Here is an 11923-nt window from a genome sequence, read left to right as displayed (position 1 = left end):
GGACCTTGTTTCAGTCATGAAACTGAGAGTGGTCTTAGATAGATCAGAGACTATGGTTGCTAAGTCAGAGAGGCTCTGCTTAGAATTCTCTATCTGTTGCTCAAAAGATGATGGAAAAGGCTTGCTATTGCCAAACCTATATCTCCCACCATTATTATTGAAGCCTTGATTAGGCTTCTGTTGATCTTTCCATGAGAAATTTTTGGATGATTCCTCCATGAAGGATTATAAGTGTTTTCATAGGATTCTCCTATGTAATTCATCTCTTCCATTGTAGGGTTCTCAGGGTCATAAGCTTCTTATTCAGAGGAAGCTTCTTTAGTACTGCCGGATGCAGCTCGCATTCCAGTCAGACTCTGAGAAATCATATTGACTTGCTGAGTCAATATTTTATTATGAGCCAATATGGCATTCAGAGTATCAATCTCAAGAACTCCTTTCTTCTGAGTTGTCCCATTATTCATAGGATTTCTTTCAGAAGTGTACATAAACTGGTTATTTGCAACCATTTCAATGAGTTCCTGGGCTTCTGCAGGTGTCTTCTTCAGATGGAGAGATCCATCAACAGAATGATCCAATGACATTTTGGACAATTCAGACAGACAATTATAGAATATACATAAGATGCTCCATTCTGAAAGCATGTCAGAAGGACACCTTTTGATCAATTGCTTGTATCTTTCCCAAGCTTCATAGAGGGATTCACCTTCCTTCTGTCTAAAGGTTTGGACTTCCACTCTAAGCTTGCTCAACTTTTGAGGTGGAAAGAATTTGGCCAAGAAAGCATTGACCAACTTTTCCCAAGAGTTCAGGCTTTCTTTAGGTTGTGAGTCCAACCATGTCCTAGCTCTGTCTCTTACAGCAAAGGGGAAAAGCATAAGTCTGTAGACATCAGGATTAACCCCATTGGTCTTAACAGTATCACAGATTTGCAAGAATTCAGCTAAAAACTGTTGAGGATCTTCCAATGTAAGTCCATAAAACTTGCAATTCTAATGCATTAGAGAAACTAACTGAGGCTTAAGCTCAAAGTTGTTTGCTCCAATTGTAGGAATTGAGATGCTTCTTCCATAGAAGTCAGAAGTAGGTGCAGTAAAGTCACCAAGCATCTTCCTTGCATCTCCACCATTGTTGTTATTTTTGGCTGCCATGTCTTCTTTTTCAAAAATTTCTGTTAAGTCCTCTCCAGAGTTTTGTGCTTTAGCTTCTCTTAGTTTTCTCTTCAGAGTCCTTTCAGGTTCAGGATCAGCTTCAACAAGAATGTTCTTATCCTTGTTCCTGCTCATATGAAAAAGAAGAGAATAAAAAAGAATAGGAATCCTCTATGTCACAGTATAGAGATTCCTTTATGTGAGTAGAAGAATAGAAGAAATAGAATGAAGAAGAGAGAAGAAGAATTCGAACAAAGAGAGAGAGGGAGAGGGTTCAAATTATAAGTAGAAGAGAAGTGTTAGTAAATAAATAAATAAATGGAAAGAGATGAGAGAGAGAGAGAGCATTCGAATTTTAATTCAAAAGACAAGAAAAATATTTTTGTTTTTATTTTAATTATTGGTTAGTATTCAAAAATTAAGAAGGAAAATAAAATAAAATTAGAATTTAAAACAATTAGTTAATTAAAAAGAATTTTAAAAAAAATGGTTAGTGACTTTCGAAAATTGGAGAGAGAAAAGTAGTTAGGTGGTTTTGAAAAAAGATATGATTGAAAACAAAAAATGCATGCAAGAACACTTTGAATGTCAAGATGAACACCAAGAACACTTTGAAGATCATGATGAACATCAAGAACATATTTTTGAAAATTTTTAAGAAAAGAAAAACATGCAAGACACCAAACTTAGAAATTTTCAATGGTTAGACACTAATAATAATAAAAAAAAATACATATGAAAAACAAAAAAAGACACAAAACAAGAAAAACCAAAGATCAAAAGAGGAAAATCATCAAGAACAACTTGAAGATCAAGAAAGAACACATGCATGAATTTTCAAAAATTTAAAGAGAAATTAAAAAGATGCAATTGACACCAAACTTAAAATTTGACACAAGACTCAAACAAGAAACACAAAACATTTTTGGTTTTATGATTTTATTAATTTTTTTGTATTTTTTGAAAATATTTTGGAATAAGAAAAATAAGAAATTCAAAATTTTTAATAAGAATTCCAGGAATCATGCAATGCTAGTCTAAAGCTTCCGTCCAAAAATTCAGACATGGCTAAATAGCCAGCCAAGCTTTATGTGAAAGCTTCGGTCCAAAAGATTAGACATGGCCAAATGGCCAGCCAAGCTTCAGCAGAGCGTTACATACAACAGCCAAATTGATGGGAATCAAAAAGCTCTTGCAATGATAAGTGAAAGCCTCAGTAAAAAAAAATTAGACATGGCTTAGCAGCCAGCCAGGCTTCACATATCATCTGAAACTCTAGAATTCATTCTTAAAAATTCTGAAGAACAAATATATATTTTATATATTTTTTTGAATTTTTTCGAAAATAAAAATAAAAAGCTTAAACATAAAATAAAATTACCCAATTTAAACAACAAGATGAACCGTCAGTTGTCCAAACTCGAACAATCCCCGGCAACGGCGCCAAAAACTTGGTACACAGAATTATGATCTCAGCACTTCTTCACAACTCCGTGTAACTAACCAGCAAGTGCACTGGGTCGTCCAAGTAATACCTTACGTGAGTAAGGGTCGATCCCACGGAGATTGTCGGCTTGAAGCAAGCTATGGTCATCTTGTAAATCTCAGTCAGGTGAATTCAAATGGTTTTGAGGTTTTGATAATTAAAAGATAAATAAAACATAAAATAACATAAAGTTACTTATGGACTTGTAGAGGATGTATTAGTGAAGGTTGAAGGATATCACATCCCTGCTGACTTTATAATCCTAGACACTAGGAAGGATGAAGATGAATCCATCATCCTTAGAAGACCCTTCCTAGCCACAGCAAGAGCTGTGATTGATGTGGACAGAGGAGAGTTAGTCCTTCAATTGAATGAGGACTACTTTGTGTTTAAGGCTCAAGGATCTTCTTCTGTAACCATGGAGAGGAAGCATGAAAAGCTTCTCTCAACACAGAGTCAAGCAGAGCCCCCACACTCAACTTCTAAGTTTGGTGTTGGGAGGCCATCATCAAGCTCTGAATCTCTGTGAAGCTCTCTAAGAGCTCACTGTCAAGCTGTTGACATTAAAGAAGCTTGTTGGGAGGCAACCCAATGTTATTTAATTATATTTATTTATTTTCCATTGTTATTTTATATTTTCTTTAGGTTGATGATCATGTAAAGCCACAAAAAGAAGTGAAAAATCAAAAATAAAATGAAAAATAGCATTAAAAATAGCACACCCTGGAGGACAGGCTTACTGGCATTTAAACGCCAGTAAGGATAGCAGAATGGGCGTTTAACGCCTAGCCTGCCAGTATTCAGGGCGTTAAACGCCAGAATGGGCAGCACTCTGGGCATTTAACGCCAGAAAGGGCTGTTTGGCATCTGGTTGGCGTTAAACGCCAGAAATGGGTAGCAGACTGGCGTTTAACGCCAGGAAAGGTAGCACAGCTGGCGTTTAATGCTAGGAAAGGTAGCAGAGCTGGCGTTAAATGCCAGAATGGGCACACAATGGGTGTTTGAATGCCAAAATGGTGCAGTGAGCAGAATTCCTTGACACCTCAGGATCTGTGGACCCTACAGGATCCCCACCTACCCCACCTCTTCTTCTCTCCTCTTCACACCTTTCCATAACACTCTTCCCCAAATACCCTTGACCAATCCCATCAATAACTCTTCCCCAAGTACCCTTCACCTATCAAATCCTACCCTCTTCCCCATATTCTCTTCACCACTCACATCCATCCATCATAAACCCCACCTACCTCACCATTTAAATTCAAACCCTTTCCCTTCCAAACCCACCCCTTCATGACCGAATTCCCCCTCTCTCTTACCCTATAAATACCCCTCCTCACTACCTTCAATTTCACACATCATACACACTACTACCCCCCTTGGCCGAAACCACCACTACCCTCCATCTCCTCCATTTCTTCTTCTTCTACTCCTTTCTTTCTTCTTTTGCTCGGGGACGAGCAACAATTCTATGTTTAGTGTGGGAAAAGCTAAGCTTTTTTTTGTTTTTTCATAACCATCAATGGGACCTAAGGCCGGAAAAACCTCTATAAAGAGGAAAGGGAAGGCAATTGCTTCCACATCTGAGTCATGGGAGATGGAGAGATTCATCTCAAAGGTCCATCAAGACCACTTCTATGAAGTTGTGGCCAAGAAAAAGGTGATCCCCGAGGTCCTTTCAAGCTCAAAAAGAGTGAATATCCAGAGATCTGACATGAAATTCAAAGAAGATGTTGGAAAACTCTCACCAACCCCATTCAACAAGTCAGAATCTTAATGGTTCAAGAGTTCTATACCAATGCATGGATCACTAAGAACCATGATCAAATTATGAACCCGAACCCAAAGAATTGGCTCACAATGGTTTGGGGGAATTACTTGGATTTTAGTCCAGAAAATGTGATGTTGGCATTCAACTTGCCAATGATGCAAGGAGATCCTCACCCTTTCACTAGAAGGGTCAACTTTGATCAAAGGTTGGACCAAGTCCTTAGGGACATTTGTATGGAAGGAGCTCAATGGAAGAGAGACTCAAGAGGCAAGCTGGTTCAACTGAGAAGGCTTGACCTCAAACCCGTGGCTAGGGGTTAGTTGGAGTTCATCCAACGCTCTATCATTCCTACTAGCAACCGTTCTGAAGTTACAATAGACCGGGCTATCATGATCCATAGTATCATGATTGGAGATGAAGTAGAAGTTCATGAGATCATATCCCTAGAACTCTACAAGGTGGCGGACGAGCCCTCTACTTTGGCAAGGTTAGCCTTCCCTCATCTCATCTGTACCCTATGCAATTTAGCTGGAATTGTCATAGAGAAAGACATCCTCATTAAAGGAGATAAGCCCATCACTAAGAAGAGGATGGAGCAAACAAGAGAGCCCACTCATGGACCTCAACAAGAGCATGAGGAAGTCCCTCATTATGAAATTCCTGAAATGCCTCAAGGGATGCACTTTCCTCCACAAAATTATTGGGAGCAAATTAACACCTCCTTAGGAGAACTGAGTTCCAACATGGGACAACTAAGGATGGAGCACCAAGAGCATTCCATCCTCCTCCATAAAATTAGAGAAGACCAAAGAGCCTTGAGGGAGGAGCGACAAAGGCAAGGAAGAGACATAGCGGAGCTCAAGCACTCCATAAGATCTTTAAGAGGAAGAACTAGCCGCCATCACTAAGGTGGACCCGTTCTTTAATTTCCTTGTTTTTATTTTTCTGTTTTTCGAAAATTATGCTTTATGTTTTGTCTATGTTTGTGTCTTTATTACATGATCATTAGTGTCTATATCTTAAATCTATGAATGTCCTATGAATCCATCACCTTTCTTAGAATGAAAAATGTTTTTAATTGCAAAAGAACAAGAAGTATATGATTTCAAATTCTATCTTGAAATTAGTTTAATTATTTTGATGTGGTGGCAATACCTTTTGTTTTCTGAATGAATGCTTGAACAGTGCATATTTTGAATTTGTTATTTATGAATGTTAAAACTGTTGGCTCTTGGAAGAATAATGAAAAAGGAGAAATGTTATTGATAATCTAAAAAATCATAAAATTGATTCTTGAAGCAAGAAAAAGCAGTGAAAAGCTTGCAGAAAAGAAAAGAAAAGAAAAGAAAAAAGTGGCGGAAAAAAAAAGAGAAAGAAAAAGAAAAAGCAAGCAGAAAAAGCCAATAGCCTTTTAAACCAAAAGGCAAGGGTAAAAAGGATCCAAGGCTTTGAGCACTAATGGATAGGAGGGTCCAAAGGAATAAAATCCTGGCCTAAGCGGCTAAATCAAGCTGTCCCTAACCATGTGTTTGTGGCGTGAAGGTGTCAAGTGAAAAGCTTGAGACTGAGCGGTTAAAGTCGTGGTCCAAAATAAAAAGAGTGTGCTTAAGAGCTCTGGGTACCTCTAACTGGGGACTCTAGCAAAGCTGAGTCACAATCTGAAAAGGTTCATCCAGTTATGTGTCTGTGCCATTTATGTATCTGGTGGAAAGACTGGAAAACAAAATGCTTAGGGTCACGGCCAAGACTAGCTGTGTTCAAGAATCAACATACTGAACTAGGAGAATCAATAACACTATCTGAATTCTAAGTTCCTATAGATGCCAATCATTCTGAACTTCAAAGGATAAAGTGAGATGCCAAAACTGTTCAGAAGAAAAAAGGCTACAAGTCCCGCTCGTCTAATTGAAGCTAATTTTCATTGATAAGTTTGGAATTTATTATATATTCTCTTCTTTTTATCCTATTTTATTTTCAGTTGCTTGGGGACAAGCAACAATTTAAGTTTGGTGTTGTGATGAGCGGATAATTTATACCCTTTATTATATTTTTATTAGTTTTTATTTAAAAATCACATTTCTGGACTTTACTATGAGTTTGTGTATTTTTCTATGATTTCAGGTATTTTCTGGCTGAAATTGAGGGACCTGAGCAAAAATCTGATTCAGAGGCTGAAAAAGGACTGCAGATGCTGTTGGATTCTGACTCTCCTGCACTCGAAGTAGATTTTCTGGAGCTACAGAAGCCCAATTGGCACGCTCTCAATTGCGTTGGAAAGTAGACATCCTGGGCTTTCCAGCAATATGTAATAGTCCATTCTTTTCTTGAGATTTGATGGCCCAAACTGGCGTTCATAGACAGCCTAAAATATCTTGGCGTAAAACGCCCAAACTGGCACCAAAGCTGGCGTTTAATTCCAGGAACAGCCTAAGCACGAAAAATCTTCAATGCTCAGCCCAAGCACACACCAAGTGGGCCCCAGAAGTAGATTTTTGCACTATCTGCACTTAGTTACTCATTTTCTGTAATCCCTAGTAACGAGTTTAGTATAAATAGCACTTTTTACTATTGTATTCGCATCGAGACTTTTACCATCTTATGCTATTGTACACATTTGGAGGCTGGCCTCACGGCCATGCCTAGACCTTTTTCGCTTATGTATTTTCAACAGTGGAGTTTCTACACCCCATAGATTAAGGTGTGGAGCTCTGCTGTTCTTCATGAATCAATGCAATTACTACTGTTTTCTATTCAATTCACGCATACTTCTTCTCCAAGATATACTCTCGTACTTAATTCAGTTAAGTCAGAATGAAGGGGTGACCCGTGACAATCACCCAATCTTTGTTACTCGCTTAGCCAAGATCGCGTGCCTGACAACCACAAAGCGGTCTACATGATGTTCAACATAGTCATTGGACGACAGCTGGAGTATATTCTCTTGGGTATCTAATACACGGACCGAGTCCGTGAGAGTAGTATCTTCGTGGTATAGGCTAGAATTATTGGCAGCCATTCCTGGGATCCAGAAAGTCTAAACCTTGTCTGTGGTATTCCGAGTAGGATCCGGGAAGGGATGACTGCGACAAGCTTCAAACCTTCGAATGTTGGGCACAGTGACAGTGTGCAAAAGGATCAATGGATCCTATTCCGATGCTAGTGGGAACCGACAGATGATTAACCATGCAGTAGCTGTACCTGGTATTTCTCATCTGAGACGAGAAATCCGACAGTTGATTAGCCGTGCAGAAACCATAGAGGACCATTTTCACTGAGAGGATCTTACAGCTTGCCATGGAAGGAAGTAACGCATGGTTGGAAGAAGGCAATAGGAAAGCAGAGGTTCAGAAACAACAAAGCACCTCCAGACGCTTATCTGAAATTCCCACCAATGAATTACATAAGTAACTCTATCTTATTTTCTGTTTTATTTATATTTTAATTATCAAAACCTTTTAACCATTTGAATCCGCCTGACTGAGATTTACAAGATGACCATAGCTTGCTTCAAGCCGACAATCTCCATGGGATCGACCCTTACTCACGTAAGGTATTACTTGGACGACCCAGTGCACTTGCTGGTTGAAAATGTATAACCCAGAAGACTGAAAAGAACTAAAGTAAGAAAAAAATGATGCATCATAACCAAAAAAGTAACCAGAAATGGAATTACCTTTTGGAAAATGATTGTAGTCTTCTCTTTTAGGAACATGCAGGGTAGAGATCGATGAAGTCAGTAGGGCACAGTACAAAGAAGAAAAAAGGAAAAATATCTATTAGGCTAATATCAATAAAATGAGAAATTTTATGATGTCTATTTAATAAAAGAAGAAACTTCAATTTATAAGAATATTTTTTATTTTGTAAATCGAAAGAACCAGATTCTTATCTTTTTATATTCGGAGTTTTATTTTTTGTTTTTCTTTACATCTTCCAACACCATGTAATTATATATTATTAATGTAACTTTAATAACAACAAATGTGATAATAATAATAACAACATACGTTACTTATTTCAAACGTCAACATTCCACCTTGTTACAAAGCATGTTTGAACTCAACACATTCACACTTAGCACATCAACTTATGAACTCAATTCTTTCAATACCCAAAACTTCACTCAATCAAATTAACCAAACAAAAACAACCAAAAGAGAAAAGAAAAGCATAACAGGAAAAAGTGAACAAAAGATTGTGTGTTGGGAATGCAATGATAAGCGCAAAACCTCAACTTGTTGTTCGATTTTCCAATGATTTAGCTCATCCTGAGGTCCGTTGATAGTGGCACGATATTTGGAGTCTCGGTCTGTTAATAGCTCAAGGACGGGGCTGTCCGCGAAGAAGCTGTCCGGGAGGGTGCTATCGGACAAGTCGGTGAGGTCAGCGTGGATTGTGGACTACGACGATTTGGTATGTGGTAGGAGGTGCTGGGGTTTGGCACTGGAAAAGTGGGGTGTTAGGATTTCTTGGTTGAGTGGGGATTATTTTTTTTATATGTGCCTTATGAATAATTTTTAAAATATAACAACAAAAATGTACGGGTGTGCGTTCTGGTTTTGTTAAAGATAGCAAAAAATTAATAAAATGTAAAAATGATTGAGAAATTTTTTTTTTATATGTGCCTTATGAATAATTTTTAAAATATAACAATAATAGAATTTCCTAAAATTGAATAATAAATCTCATATCTCATACTATTATAGAGATATACAATATCTTATAACCCATTAATATCTAACTGAACTTACTAACTCAATGTAAACCATTAACATCTAAATTCCAGAATTCCAATTGCAGGAAAAAAATTAAAAAAAAAAATCGACAAACGATAAATATAATTATCAACCAACAAATCAGTTAGATTAATCAATCACAAAAAAATGAAAATATAAAGAGTAGCAATATTAAAACAACATTAATATTTTCAAAAAACCAATTAATTATTTAACCTAAATATAACACTCAATAGAAAATGGCTAGAGTACCAATATTAATTTAGAAGTTAAATTCAATATAATTTCTTGGACAACGTATCTGCAGTATAGGTAGTAACTGTATATCTATATCTATATATTATATATTAATTAAATCATATTTCATTGCCTAACTGATTTGATAGATGCAATCTATAGCTAAAATCTAAAACAGCCCAAAGAAAAGAAAGTCACAAACTGTCCTAATTTCTTACATCAAAAAAGTTGAGTTGACACATATAGAATCTAGAAAACATATAAAAAGTAAAATAATATAAGGTGAGAAAAAAACAAAATAAATAAATTACTCCACTTTTTAAATAATATTTTTTCTAAAAATAATAATACATTATACATAAAATTTCATAAGGTAGTAAGTCCTAGTTATAAGAGCATATAAAAAAAATACAATAAAAGATCAACATACAAAGGAAAAAAAAGATAAAAAAACAATCTATAGAATAAATTAAAAAAGAATATAAAAATTAAATTAAATTCATATTCATTTAAAACAAAAAGGAAGAAGACATAGAAAACATACTGATCTAGTATTTAGTACTAATTCAATAAGAAAAGACATCATCCAACAAATCTAATCCTATTATAGAGTCATAGATTACCCTACAACCCACCCACACCAAATTGAATCCTACCACCTAATCATAGACTTCTAACCCATAGACTATTAACTTTTATCAAATCCATATAACAAAAGTACATCAATCAACATAGATATCCCATATTATTGCATTAGAAATAGTATACTAAAATGAACCTACGAAATAGATTCTACAATTATTAAAAATTTAATTTTACATATATAGGAGTTAAAAAACATATAAAAAAATCTTATTAGAAATACCAATTATCTCTCTCAATCACATCAATCATGATAACTAACATAAGAGACCTATAAAAATTAACAAATACATCATTCACCACGGACAATAAAAAAAAATAAACAATATAAAATAAGTAGACTGATACCCTTTGGAAAGAAGACAATAAAAAATTACAAAATACGTAAAGAGACAGAAAAAAATTCTCTGATATTACAGTATTTGAATAAACATTTTCATGATGTATTGATTTAAGTAAATTATATTTTTTTCTGGGAATATTAGAAAGAATAAAAAAATTAAGGTAAAATAAACAGCTAAGAAATAATATTAATGAATACTTTAATCTACCGTTAAAACTGGTACAATATATTAGAATTTATACCTTCACTTTCAATGATTTTTCTTATGGGAACTCCTGTTACAATCAAAATAATCTCTTCCCATCTAACCGTGGAATATATCACAGAATTATAGACAAGTATAATGCATAAACAAAAAATTATTAAAAACATTAAACACATAAAATACATTACTATTAATATTATTAAGAGTGAATTTTTTTCTTATTGACGGCAACCAAAAAAACCTAAAAGCAAATATTCGAAATTACTTGGTCATTTTCTTATTTGTTAAATTTGTTATAATACATAGCCAGAAATGTAATCTTTTTTGTTGTCTTCAACATATGATTTATAGTAGTTAATAGCACTTGTGTCCATTCAAGTACTGAATGCATATTTCTAATCTTTTTTAGTAGATGTTGATAGATTATCAAATTGCATATTTAATTTTTTGCTACAAATAGCATGATGTGGAAGATAAGCAGAAACATGCTGAAAAAAATTAATAAATGCAAAATGATATGTTAGATTAAAACTCAAAAAAAAAATACCATTATAGCAATAACAATTTGACAGAAAATTTTTTAACAAATCATAAGATTAAATACTTTTACTAGTCTACATTCCTAATTGACAACAAAAACAAAAAAAAATTAACAATAAGAAAATCTTATTTTATAACAATAGAAAACAAGTCTCAGCACTGAATCCTGAGCCTCCACCTACTATAAATTATTTTTGAGCAATTAACTATTTGCAAAACCAGTTAATGAATGAAATATATTTAGAGCAACTAAATACTTACAAAATTATAATATATTTTTATATGTCAGTTGCTTTATTACAAAAAAATATAAACTGTTGTAAAATCTAAATGGTTAGAACAAGCAACAATTGAAAAGCCAACAAAAAATAAGGTTAGATCCAATATGTAAAATATAAATAAATCCCATAGAATGTTTGTCTATTTTTTTTTTTATGTTATTTGGTATGCAAAGTAATAGTAAATAACTAATAACAAAAGGCAACTATTTACACATTCCAAAAAATTAAACCAGGAAGAGACATATTAACACGACAAAAACAGAAAAGCAAATTAAAAGCTTCTACAAACTTAACCCAGAGCTTTGAAAAAAACTGAAATCACAGAGGTTCAACATGATTCGGAACTTTTAGCACTGCAATTGCTATAAATTCTTCAGAAAAGACTATTCTACTATGATAGAATATACTTCAAACAAAATGCCCACGCCAAAGAGTAGTATTAGACCCACTAACTACAAGGGACAAAAAATTACACTACAAATAATACCAGACAACTCAAAGCATTAGAAAAAAAATTAAAATCAACATACA

The 11923-nt window shown here is 34.7% G+C and overlaps 1 non-coding gene across 1 annotated transcript; it reads left to right on the top strand.

The window, feature by feature from the left end:
- The first annotated feature begins 638 nt into the window (after window positions 1-638).
- On the top strand, window positions 639-746 carry LOC148576703 (small nucleolar RNA R71). Its single transcript, XR_015902903.1, has one exon. It is a non-coding gene; the product is annotated as a small nucleolar RNA R71 (small nucleolar RNA).
- Window positions 747-11923: the final 11177 nt, after the last annotated feature.

The sequence above is a fragment of the Arachis ipaensis genome, chromosome B1, assembly GCF_059453495.1.
Source record: "Arachis ipaensis isolate K30076 ecotype BB chromosome B1, ASM5945349v1, whole genome shotgun sequence".
Taxonomy (NCBI): Eukaryota; Viridiplantae; Streptophyta; class Magnoliopsida; order Fabales; family Fabaceae; genus Arachis; species Arachis ipaensis.
Note: the sequence above shows the minus strand (reverse complement) of the source record. Positions and strands in the feature narration are given on the sequence as shown.